The sequence below is a fragment of the Salmo salar genome, chromosome ssa28 (genome assembly GCF_905237065.1).
Source record: "Salmo salar chromosome ssa28, Ssal_v3.1, whole genome shotgun sequence".
Classification (NCBI taxonomy): domain Eukaryota; kingdom Metazoa; phylum Chordata; class Actinopteri; order Salmoniformes; family Salmonidae; genus Salmo; species Salmo salar.
In genome coordinates this window covers 29,894,332-29,908,047 of record NC_059469.1, presented here as the reverse complement: position 1 = coordinate 29,908,047, position 13,716 = coordinate 29,894,332, and the positions used below count along the sequence as shown (strand labels likewise).

The following is a 13,716-nucleotide window of genomic DNA, read 5'->3' as shown; positions in this document are numbered from 1 at the left end:
CAGCTAAGAACACATTCTTATTTTCAATGACGGTCTAGGAACGGTGGGTTAACTGCCTTGTTCAGGGGCAGAATGACAGATTTTTACCTTGTCAGCTCGGGGATTCAATCTTGCAACCTTACGGTTAACTAGTCCATTGCTCTAACCACCTGCTTTACATTGCACTCCACGAGGAGCCTGCCTGTTACACGAATGCAGTAAGAAGCCAAGGTAAGTTGCTAGCTAGCATTAAACTTATCTTATAAAAAACAATCAATCAATCATAATCACTAGTTAACTACGCATGGTTGATGATATTACTAGTTTATCTAGCCTGTCCTGCGTTGCATATAATTGCTTAGGTACACGTTGCTCCAACCATAAACATCAATGCCTTTCTTAAAATCAATACACAAGTATATCTTTTTAAACCTGCATATTTAGTTAATATTGCCTGCTAACATGAATTTCTTTTAACTAGGGAAAATGTGTCACTTCTCTTGCAACAGAGTCAGGGTATATGCAGCAGTTTGGGCCGCCTGGCTCGTTGCGAACTGTGAAGACTATTTCTTCCTAACAAAGACAGCCGACTTCGCCAAACGGGGGATGATTTAATAAAAGCGCATTTACGAAAAAAGCACAATCGTTGCACGACTGTACCTAACCATAAACATCAATGCCTTTCTTAAAATCAATACACAGAAGTATATATTTTTAAACCTGCATATTTAGCTAAAAGAAATCCAGGTTAGCAGGCAATATTAACCAGGTGAAATTGTGTCATTTCTCTTGCGTTCATTTCACGCGGAGTCAGGGTATATGCAACAGTTTGGCCCGCCTGGCTCATTGCGAACTAATTTGCCAGAATTTTATGTAATTATGACATAACATTGAAGGTTGTGCAATGTAACAGGAATATTTAGACTTAGGGATGCCACCCGTTAGATAAAATACGGAACGGTTCCGTATTTTCGAGATTATAGTTTCCGGATTCGACCATATTAATGACCTAAGGCTCGTATTTCTGTGTGTTTATTATATTATAATTAAGTCTATGATTTGATAGAGCAGTCTGACTGAGCGGTGGTAGGCAGCAGCAGGCTCGTAAAAATTAATTCAAACAGCACTTTCGTGCGTTTTGCCAGCAGCTCTTCGCTGTGCTTCAAGCATTGCGCTGTTTATGACTTCAAGCCTATCAACTCCCAAGATTAGGCTGGTGTAACCGATGTGAAATGGCTAGCTTGTTAGCGGGGTGCGCGCTAATAGCGTTTCAAACGTCACTCGCTCTGAGACTTGGAGTAGTTGTTCCCCTTGCTCTGCATGGGTAACGCTGCTTTGAGGGTAGCTGTTGTCGATGTGTTCCTGGTTCAAGCCCAGGTAGGAGCGAGGAGAGGGACGGAAGCTATACTGTTACACTGGCAATACTAAAGTGCCTATAAGAACATCCAATAGTCAAAGGTATATGAAATACAAATCGTATAGAGAGAAATAGTCCTATAATTCCTATAATAACTACAACCTAAAACTTCTTACCTGGGAATATTGAAGACTCATGTTAAAAGGAACCACCAGCTTTCATATGTTCTCATGTTCTGAGCAAGGAACTTAAATGTTAGCTTTCTTACATGGCACATATTGCACTTTTACTTTCTTCATCAACACTTTGTTTTTGCATTATTTAAACCAAATTGAACATGTTTCATTATTTATTTGAGGCTAAATTGATTTTATTGATGTATTATATTAAGTTAAAATAAGTGTTCATTCAGTATTGTTGTAATTGTCATTATTACAAATGTAAAAAAAAATTGGCCGATTTATCGATATCGGCTTTTTTTGGTCCTCCAATAATCGGTATCGGCGTTGAAAAATCAATCGGTCGAACACTCGAGTAAAAATGCTAAAATATGTGCTATGATTTGTTCATTCAACTCAACTGACATTACAAAAAGTTCATTCCATTGCACGAGCCACATCACTGAACTCATTTGAATGAACATTCTACATTACCATAGAAATAATTGCAACACAATACAAGGCAGCCATTGCTAGTGCACGTATGAGGTTCCAATTTCATTCTGTTTCTGTGTGTTGCTGCAGCATTGTGGGGGGGGGTTGTTGCCTAGGCAACTGAAGACTAGTTTGCTGTTTCAGCAAGTAGCAACAATGTTTCATCACGTTGTTAAGAGTCCATGTTACCGCAGAAACGGACTCAAACCGCACGAATGCCCGGCTGTTCCTTCCACACAATTGTATTATTATTATTTTTTTTTTTCATTAGGGTGTTCATCCATAACCATTGGTTACACGGTTATATAGTAGTTGTGCCAGCCTTAGCTGGTACAGTACATGTCTCGAATGCCACCCTATTCCCTATATATTGCACTACTTTTGACCGGAGTCCCCTGGTCAAAAGTAGAGCTTGACCAGAGTCCCCTGGTCAAAAGTAGTGTACTGTATAGTGAATAGGATGGCATTTGGGATGCACCCTCACAGTGTGGGTTTGGAGCTTCAGTGTTACTTATTTGTATAGATTCCTGTCAAACAGCTCGCAAGGTTATCCCAGCGTATCATTGTTGCTAATGACAGTATTCTCCTTAAACCCTTCCCTCTCTCTGTGAAACTTTTTTGTTGCTGTTATCTGCCTGTGCTGTGCTTTCATCATGGCTGCTCTGCTCGGTGGCAGGCTCAGAGGCAGGCTCAGAGGCATGGCATGGGGTTAGCGTTATCCCTACACATCATGACATGCTGCTAATGCCTTTCAACAGTCAAACACTTATGGGCTAATGTTTCAAAGCTCAAGAAAATAAATTATAGACCTAGTTGTTGCATTCATTTTTTCATTTGCAGTGTGATTTATTTTACTTCACCAACTTTCTGGATGTAACTCTACCGTGAATGGAAAAATAGGCTACTTTCTGGTGCTTTGCAATGCTTGCTTACGATCCCTTCCCAACGATGCAGAGTATTCAAGAAAATAGTAACACGAGGAATAAAATACACATAGTGGAGCTTTATACAGGGAGTACCAGATCAGTGTACAAGGTATTTGAGGTCGTACATGAAGGCAGGGTAAAGTGTCTAGACATCAGGATAGATAATAAGGTATTAGAGGTAGATATGTACATGAAGGCAGGGTAAAGTGACTAGGCATCAGGATAGATAATAATAAGGTATTTTAGGTAGATATGTACATGAAGGCAGGGTAAAGTAACTAGACAGGATAGATAATAATAAGGTATTTGTGGTAGATATGTACATGAAGGCAGGGTAAAGTGACTAGAACAGGATAGAATAATAAGGTATTTTAGAGGTAGATATGTACATGAAGGCAGGGTAAAGTGACTAGCACAGGATAGTATAATAAGGTATTTGAGGTAGATATGTACATGAAGGCAGGGTAAAGTGACTAGACAGGATAGATAATAATAAGGTATTTTAGGTAGATATGTACATGAAGGCAGGGTAAAGTAACTAGACAGGATAGATAATAATAAGGTATTTGTGGTAGATATGTACATGAAGGCAGGGTAAAGTAACTAGACAGGATAGATAATAATAAGGGTAAAATTGAATACTGAGCAGCAGCAGCGATTGATCTGTGTGGGAGTTTGTATATACACTGAGTACACCAAACATTAGGAACACCTTCCTAATATTGAGTTGCATCCCCGTTTGGCCTCAGAACAGCCTCAGTTCGTCGGGTCATGGACTACAAGGTGTCGAAAGCGTTCCACAGGGATGCTGGCCCATGTTGGCTCCAATGCTTCCAACAGTTGTGTGAAGTTAGCTGGATGTCCTTTTGGGTGGTGGACTGTTCTTGATACACAAGGGAAACTATTGATTGTGAAAAACCCAGCAGCGTTGCAGTTCTTGACACAAACCGGTGCGCCTGGCACCTACTACAATACCCTGTTCAATGGTACTTACCTTTTTTTGTCTTGCCCATTCACCCTCAGACTGGCACTCATAGGGCTGTTGTGGTGACCATATTTCCGCCACACCGGCAGTCAGGAATCATGACCGTAGTAAAATTCCTTGTGACCATTTGAGTCCTCTTAAGCACTCTGGACCTGCTTTGGTAGTACCCAACTTGCTAATAGTCCTAATGACCTGGTACTCAGGGATCTATTGTCCCTCTAACCACTCTGACATCAATGCAATTGAAAATCACATCAAACACTGATCATCAAAACAGTAGGCCTATAAGTACTTTTAAAACTCACCTCCCTGTGATGATCAATTTGAAGAAAGAAGTTCAACAGCAGGTTGTAACTGAGTGGAAAACATGTTTGTTGGTGTTGTTTCAAGTCCTAACACAAGGAATTGGCCAGCACTTTCTAAGGTGATGAGTCATTAGTAACACCCATATTAGAGCTTGTGCATAGGCTAATGAGCCCAAGCACAAAAAAAATAAATGATTGTGCTGTTATACAATACATTGCCTACTGCATATTACGCATGGCAGAAAAACATCAAACCAAACAGATTTTAAGATGTCTTTGGTACATTATTGGTCTAGCCAATAGTAATCGCCTTCTGAGTTGTGGACTGTATTATTATGCATACTGGATGGACTGGTTACCTTATGTTACCCTCCAACACTTCTATCCATGAGTCTGGGAGAGAACTTATAGCCCAAGGCCATGCTGTTGGTTCATTGATTGTGCAGGGTGGCTTACAGTTAGTCTACAATTAGTGAATTTTGTATTTGATTTTGAATAGTCTAGCAATAGGGCATTTTTATTATTTTCATAATTAATAGGCTGACACATTACCTTTTTTAGGTACAGAATATCTCACCATCGTGCGTTTACATCTCCTTTATTCCTTTCTCCAGCACGCAGTGGGGCTGTCGAGTTTTGTGAAATTAGTTTTGTTGCGAAAACATGTTACTATCGATGTTCCCGAACACAGATTTTATTTAGATTCACAAATGAAGCACTGAGGAGCTGTAGGAACAAGGTTGGAGAGCCCTTGGCATACAGAGTTTGGGCGGAATATCAGCTGTCGGGGCAGAGACAGTATGCTCCTCAAACAGGAATATCACCTGTCGGGGCAGAGACAGTATGCTCCTCAAACAGGAATATCACCTGTCGGGGCAGAGACAGTATGCTCCTCAAACAGGAATATCACCTGTCGGGGCAGAGACAGTATGCTCCTCAAACAGGAATATCACCTGTCGGTTCGTGGATTTAATGAAGTGTTATTTATTTCTCAGCTGCTTCTATTAAACACAGTTCCTCTATAAAGCCCAAGTAGCCTACAAAATGGAGCGGTGGGAAGGCGTGAGGCCCTCATTCACTTTTGGAGTGCATACAGATGACCTGTATTATTTCCCCTGCCACTGTTCTTGTCTATTTGATAATGGGCCTTTCTAAATCTAAACAAATGTTATCTATTAGTAAAGACAAGATTCAATTGAGAATAGTCTGATTGGTGTAAATATGATGACTTCATGAGAACATCTGTTCAGCAACCAAGGTTTTTATTTTTTGCTACTTTCTGAAATCGTCAATAGCAACCCATATATATTTTGATTTCGAAAACATTTTAAGGTTTGTATTATTCACAACTAAAGTTACCAAATATCTCAATCTAGCATATCGGACCTGTTTCAAATGATCACATTTACGCTCAACGTAGCCACTTCATATGCGCGGTCACTCCGGAATGGGGAAAATTATCCTTTCTATTTTATTCAGTTCAATTATATTCTTCTTACTATAAAATCTTATAAAATGGCACAGGACTCAAGCATATCTAGTCAGCTGAATGAACAAGCCTACAGTCTATATCATGGAGCATAGCCAGATAACATACAGTATCTAGTCTACTAAATGAACAAAGTCTATATCATAGCCAGATAACATACAGTATCTAGTCTACTAAATGAACAAGTCTACAGTCTATATCATAGCCAGTTAACATACAGTATCTAGTCTACTAAATGAACAAGTCTATATCATAGCCAGATAACATACAGTATCTAGTCTACTAAATGAACAAGTCTACAGTCTATATCATAGCCAGATAACATACAGTATCTAGTCTACTAAATGAACAAGTCTACAGTCTATATCATAGCAAGATAACATACAGTATCTAGTCTACTAAATGAACAAGTCTACAGTCTATATCATAGCCAGATAACATACAGTATCTAGTCTACTAAATGAACAAGTCTATATCATAGCCAGATAACATACAGTATCTAGTCTACTAAATGAACAAGTCTACAGTCTATATCATAGCCAGATAACATACAGTATCTAGTCTGTTAAATGAACAAGTCTACAGTCTATATCATAGCCAGATAACATACAGTATCTAGTCTACTAAATGAACAAGTCTACAGTCTATATCATAGCCAGATAACATACAGTATCTAGTCTGTTAAATGAACAAGTCTACAGTCTATATCATGGAGCATAGCCAGATAACATACAGTAGACCAACTCATATTCTGTTCTTCTGAAATCCATCGTCATCATATCATGTTTCTTTACAGCCGACTAAAATAAATAATGGATTTATTGTAATGGTGTGTATTAAATTGATTTGTTAGACTTGTTTAAATGTAGATGTTTCAACGGCGCGTGTCAGCGGCTTGTATTTGTGGAGGCCTGGAGATGCTAACAGTGTTAATTATCTGTCAGTTACTGTGAGACCGGTAGTCTTTTGCATGACAATAACCGGCTGACAAAATGTCATGACTGCCACAGCACTAGGCACGCAGACAACTGTCTCGAGGCTTAAAAATCCTTCTTTAACCTGTCTCCTCCCCTTCATTGACAATGAATGAAGTGGATTTTGAAAGATGACATCAATAAGGGATCATAGCTTTCACCTTGATTCACCTGGTCAGTCTGTGTCATGGAAAGAGCAGGTGTTCCTAATGTTTTGTATTGTCTAGTGTGTGCGTAGTAGAGTCATTGCAGATCATTCCGGTACCATTTAATTGACTATTTAGCAGTTTGGCTACCTAACAGTCTTATGGCTTGGGGTGTAGAAGCTGTCTCGGAGCCTGTTGGTCCGAGAGCCGATGCTCTGGTACCGTTTACCAGATGGAATTACAGTGAACAGACTATGGCTTGGGTGACTGGAGTCTTTCGCAAAATCTCGGGCCTTCCTCTGACACTGCCTGATATAGAGGTCTTGGATGGCAGGGAGTGGAGGGTGGCTTCACAGTTGTGGGTGAACAGTGATTACAGGAGGGGACTAAGTACACACCCCTGAGGGGCCCCCGTGTTGAAGTTCAGCGTGGCGGAGGTGTTGTTGCCTACCCTTACCACCTGGGGGCGACCCCTCAGGAAGTCAGTATCCATTTGCAGAGGGAGGGGTTCAGTCCCAGGATCCTTAGCTTAGTGATGAGCTTGGAGGGCACTATGGTGTTGAACGCTGAAAGTAGTCAATGAATAGCATTCTTACGTAGGTGTTCCTTTGTCCAGGTGGAAAAGGACAGTGTGGAGTGCAATAGAGATTGTGTCATTTGTTGGGGCAGTATGCTAATTGGAGTGGGTCTGGGATAATGGTGTTGTGAGCCATGACCAGACTTTCAAAGCATTTTATTGCTACAGATGTGAGTGCTATGGGGCGTTCTTGGGCAGAGGGACTATGATTAGGGAGCGTTTGAAAATGTCAGTTAAAAAAAAAACTTGCCAGCTGGTCAGCACATACTCTGAGTAGGCGTTCTGGTAATCCGGCCTTGTCAATGTTAACCTGTCAACACTACGGGACAGAAATAACCTATAGGGAGGTCAGAGACGCCAGGACAACAATCTCCCTCAACGTCAGCAGTACAAAGTAGATGATTGTGGACTACAGGAAACAGAGGGCCGAGCACTCCCCCATTCACATTGACGAGGCTGTGGTGGAGAGGGTCCAGAGCTTCAAGGTCCTCTGTGTCCACATCACTAAAAGCCAATTTATGCTTGATCAGGAAAATGTGGTTGGAGGCTTCGTATGGAGGGTGTGACGCAATTTCGTAGCCTGCAGAGGCATACAGAGGCATCGCTGTGCACATCACAAATGTTGTGACAATGCGGAGGGCTCCGTATAACTCCGCATTGACATGATTGGTTGACGGTAGGTGAGGGCGGGAGGTCCTGTATAAACACAAAACTCACTTCCTTGACAACTTTCTTCACAACAGCTCTGCTCCTCTTCCCCTTAAGGAAGTTGAAAAGATTTGGCATGGGCAGACCCTCAAAAAGTTCTACAGCTGCACCATTGAGAGCATATTGACTGGCTGCATCACCGCTTGGTATGTCAACTGCTTGGCATCCAACCATAAGGGTTGTGCGTACAGACCAGTACATCACTGGGACCAAGCTCCCTGCCATCCAGGACCTCCATACCAGGCGGTGTCCGAGGAAGGCCCTAAAACATTGTCAAAGACTCCAGCCACCCAAGTCATCGACTTCTCTCTGCTACCGCATGGCAAGCGGTACCGGAGCACCAGGTCTAGGACCAAGCGGCTCTTGAACAGCTTCTACCCCCAAGACAAAAGACTGCTGAACAGTTCAGCATAAGACTACCTGTACTATTTGCATTGACCCCCTTTCAGTTTTCTGTTGTTGTTGCACTGGCTCTAATTACACTAACCTGACTCACCTACACACTACACTAACCTGACTCACCTACACACTACACTAACCTGACTCACCTACACACTACACTCACACCAACACATACTACACTGACACTCCAACACACACCACACACACACACATACTACACTGACACTCCCAACACACACACATACACACACACACATACTACACTGACACTCCCAACACACACACATACTACACTGACACTACCAACACACATTCACACTACATATGCTCATGCATATTGACGACACACACACACACACTTTCTTCACATACGCTGCTGCTACTCTGTTTATCTATCGTGATTGCCTAGTCACTTTTATCCCTACCTACCTACAATAGTACATATTACCTTAGACTATATGTGTGTGTAGTGTTAGATACTACCTTTGGAACTAGGAACACAAGCATTTTGCTACACACATAATAACATAGGATAAATATGTGTATGCAACCAATTTGATTTGAATTATCTCAACCCCTTTTTTCCCCCTTACTTTTAAAACGCTGCATGGTTGGGATATGGCTCGTAAGTAAGCATTTCACGGTAAAGTCTACACCTGTTGTATTCTGTGAAATGTGACTGTTGTACATACAGTCTGTTCTAGAAGCTAAGTGATCCCTTCCCAATGTCATCACCATTGACGATACACACACATACAGTACCAGTCAAAAGTTTAGATACACCTACTCATTCAAGTTTATTTTTTATTTTGACTATTTTTCTACATTGTAGAGTAATAGTGAAGACATCAAAACTATGGAATAACACATACGGTAACCAAAAAATGTAGTAACTGAAAAAGTGTCTAAATATATTTTGAGATTCTTCAAAGTAGCCACCCTTTGCCTTGATGACAGCTTTGCACACCCTCCCTGCACACCCTCCCTGCCATCACCATTGACCCTAGTAGAGGGGTTGAGGATGTGGTCATTGTAAGGTCGTTCATCAGTGCAGTAGTGTTGTAAGATGGCAGTCCCTGTCCTGATTAGTGGCTACTGAAGTTGAATTGTATGCCTACTGATTTAAGATGTAAAGGCTCTATGTGTGTGTGTGTGTGTGTGTGTGTGTGTGTGTGTGTGTGTGTGTGTGGTGATCCTGCAGTGGGGTCTTGTCAGGATCAGCCTCAGTATCAGGGCCAGCCTATAAGTTATATTGTTGCCATGGAGAACATTTTAGTTTTCATTGCGTATCTGGTGTTTTTGAGCCACAGATTTGCAGATTGACTGGCAGGTTAACACTTTTTTTTTGTCTTGGCTAGCTAGCTTTTGTTTTGAAAAATTAATCTGGACACAGTACCACTTTTTTTAGGTTTCACATGGCTGCCAATTCCTGATCTTTTGAGAACATAATTTGAGGAGTGGCCTGAAGCGTGAGAGGAATGGGAGGTGGAGGAGGAATAGAGCAGTGCTGAGGCTTGTAGTGAGGACGACTGGCTACTATTCTGAACTCTGTGTGGTGATCTTTCTGGCGCCCAGAGCTGCTAAGGCATCGCCTAAGTGGGTGTTACACAGAGTGGAAGAGAAGTCCAGTGGCTATAAGACTCAGGCTGGTTCCCAGACTTGTGCTCCTACAAGATCATCAGCAGACTCCATCGCCACCATGATCCACTACATCTTCGGAGGATGCAGCTTTCAAAGACTTGGCCTCTATTGGTCGAATTGTCATGATATATTGCTTGTCTGTTTTATTTTTGTTGCTATTGAGCTTTGAGATTCTATGAAAAGCGCTGTAGAAATGTCATCATTACTTTAGCCAGGTAGATGGAGAGAGACCACTGACTGGACTCAGGGTCAGAGGTCACGGGGTTAGAGGAGGATCAAGGAGAGGGTTATGGGGTCAGAATGGTCAACAGGAAAGACGTAGGGCTCTGACGGGGATATGACATCATATAATTTTGGACGACAGTAATTGGCCAGCCAAATGACCGCGGTCTTTGTAGTAGCTGTTCCTCACTGCATGTGCTGCCATAGAAATATAATGAGTAGAACAGGTGTCCCCATTCAAGTCGATGATGACATAATGGGTGGACAGGCGGCTATTGCAAGTGTACCCATAGGAGCAAAGCAGGAAGTAAAAGCAGGAAGTGTACCCATCAATATGTGCTGTGATTTGTTGATTCAACTGACATTACAAAAAATACATTCCATTTCATGAGCCACATTTAGTTAACATCATTTAAATGAACATTCAAATCAAATGTATTTATGAAGCCCTTTTTTACATCAGCAGTCAGTGCTTATACAGCAACCCAGCCTAAAACCCCAAACAGCAAGCAATTCATCACCATTGAAATGATTGCATCACAATGCCAGACAGCCATGGCGAGCGTACCCATTAGTTTACCAGTCAAATTGCCAGGGTGCTCCTGCATTGTGGGGGGTGTTTGCTAGGCAACCAAAGCATAGTTTGCTACAACACCCTGCTTGTTCCAGCAAGGAGCAACAAAGTTTCATCATGTTGTCAAGAGTCCATGTTACCGCAGAAACGGACTCAACAGCACAGAACACTTCAGTCAGCTGTTCGCCCCCTCTTCAGACGGTTATGCCATTTTATTTTCATCCATAACCGTCGGTTACACTGTAATAGGGTAATTGTGGCAGCCCTAGCAAGATGGTTGTGCTGAAGGTCTGGAACTCTGAATAGATAAGAAATGCGAAGTCCAGGTCAGCTGCAGAGAGAAGATCAAGGTAAGGATTGGTGAGGAAGTACAGTCTGGTTGATGGTGGATTGGGTTTCAAACCCATTACACAAGGGATGAGGGCCAGGTAACAGAAAGGGTCAAGGTTGTAGGCTACCATAGGGCCATACACCAGGACTGTATAGGGGATAGGGTGTCATTTGGGACTCAGATGTTGTCTGACCCCCTCAGTAAGAGCTGCTATTGACCCAAAGAAGGTCCAACAATGCAAGCACAAGAGAATTGGTGTGGAGGTGGCTGATCCATCATGGTGAATAGACACAAATCATCATCATCATCATGGTGATAGATACAAACCTCTATACTACATTGAACAAAAATATGAACGCAACATGCAACAATTTCACATCAACACGTAATACTCAAATCATAATGTAAAAGCAGGTGAGCTGGTTCTACACTTTTTTTTTACATTTTCTGTGGGAAAAATTAGCGAGTCGAGCTTAACACGTCAACGCTGTTACCCATAGACAGTCTAGAAATGTTTTAGTACACACAACAAAAATTATAAACGTAACATGCAACAATTACTAAGATTTTACTGAGTTACAGTTCATATGAAGAAATCAGTCAATTGAAATATGCCTCATGCAGCTTCTTCGCATAGAGTAGGTCAGGCTGTTGATTGTTTCCCGTGGAATGTTGTCCCACTCTTCAATAGCTGTGCGAAGTTTCTGGATATTGGCGGGAACTGGAACATGCTGTTGAACACATCCATCCAGAGCATCCCAAACATGCTCAATGGGTGACATGTCTAGTGAGTATGCAGGCCATGGAAGAACTGGGACATTTTCAGCTTCCAGGAATTGTTTGCAGATCTTTGTGACATGGGGCCATACATTATCATACTGAAACATGAGGTGATGGCGGAGGATGAATGGCACGACAATGGATCTCTTGGAAGTAGCTCTGTGCATTGAAATTGTCATCGATTTAGAATGCTATTGTGTTCAATTGTACGTAGCTTATGCCTGCCTGCCCGTACAATAACCCCACCACCACCATGGGGCACAATGCTGAAATCACAGCAAACCACTCGCCCACACTACTCCATACACGCTGTCTGCCATCTGCCCGGTACAGTTGAAACCGGGATTCATCCGTGAAGATCACACTTCTCCAGCATGCCAGTGGCCATCGAAGGTGAGCATTTGCCCACTGAAGTCGGTTTCGACGCCGAACAGCATTCGGGTCAAGACCCTGGTGAGGACGACGAGCATGCAGATGAGCTTCCCTGAGACGGTTTCTGACAGTTTGTGCAGAAATTCTTCAGTTGTGCAAACCCACAGTTTCATCAACTGTCCGGATGGCCGGTCTCAGACGATCCCGCAGGGGAAGAAGCTGGATGTGGAGGTCCTGGGCTGGCATGGTTACATGTGGTCTGCGGTTGAGGCTGGTTGGATGTACTGCCAAATTCTCTAAAACAATATTGGAGGCAGCTTATGGTAGAGAACATTCAATTCTCTGGCAATAGCTCTGGTGGCCAATTGCACGCTCTCTCAAACCTTGAGACATCTGTAGCATTGTGTTGTGTGACACAACTGCACAGTTTAGTGACCTTTTATTGTCCCCAGCACAAGGTGCACCTGTGCCATGATCATGCCGTTTAATCAGCTTCTTGATATGCCACACCTGTCAGATGGATTATCTTGACAAAAGAGAAATGCTCACTAACAGGGATGTAAACAAATTTGTCTGCAAAAATGGAAAGAAATGGACTTTTTGTGAGTAGGTTATCTTATTTCACCTCATAAAACATGGGACTAACACTTTACATGTTCTGTTTTATATTTTGTTCAGTATAAATCCCCCCGTCCTGTTCTTGTTAACATCTACTAGTTCTCTAGCTCTTTACCTCCCACCTTCCCTCCATCATTCCTCTGACCAAACCATGGATAACTCAGATGGCCCAGGGTGAGATTACTGGAAAGAGGTGTGTGTGTGTCCCACTAATACCGCTGTTCATTAAGCCTACAGTATGAAGCTATGGGCCGCTAACAATAATAGCCTATTAGCCAACAGTAGCCAGCTTGTTATTAGATAACTGGGCTAGAGATAATTGAGGTCGTCGACTCGTTATCTATACAGTGCATTCGGAAAGTATTCAGACCTCATCCCTTTTTCTACATTTTGTTACGTTACAGCCTTATTATAAAATGGATGAAACATTTGATACATTTTATCATTCATCTACACACAATACCGCATAATGACAGTGAAAGGTTGTCATTATGGTCAGGGAGATGACCAAGAACCTGATGGCCATTCTGACAGCGCTCCAGAATGCCAAGCGTCACATCTGGAGGAAACCTGGCAACGTCCCTATGGTGAAGCATGGTGGTGGAAGCATTATGCTGTGGGGATGTTTTTCAGTGGCAGGGTCTGGGAGACTAGTCAGGATCGAGGGATAGATGAAC

At 42.2% G+C, this 13,716-nt stretch overlaps 1 protein-coding gene across 3 annotated transcripts in view; it reads left to right on the top strand.

Moving 5' to 3' along the window:
* The window catches only part of LOC106589857 (caskin-2), a 94,523-nt gene that overhangs the window by 6,348 nt on the left and 74,459 nt on the right, over positions 1-13,716 (top strand). The window lies entirely within an intron of this gene.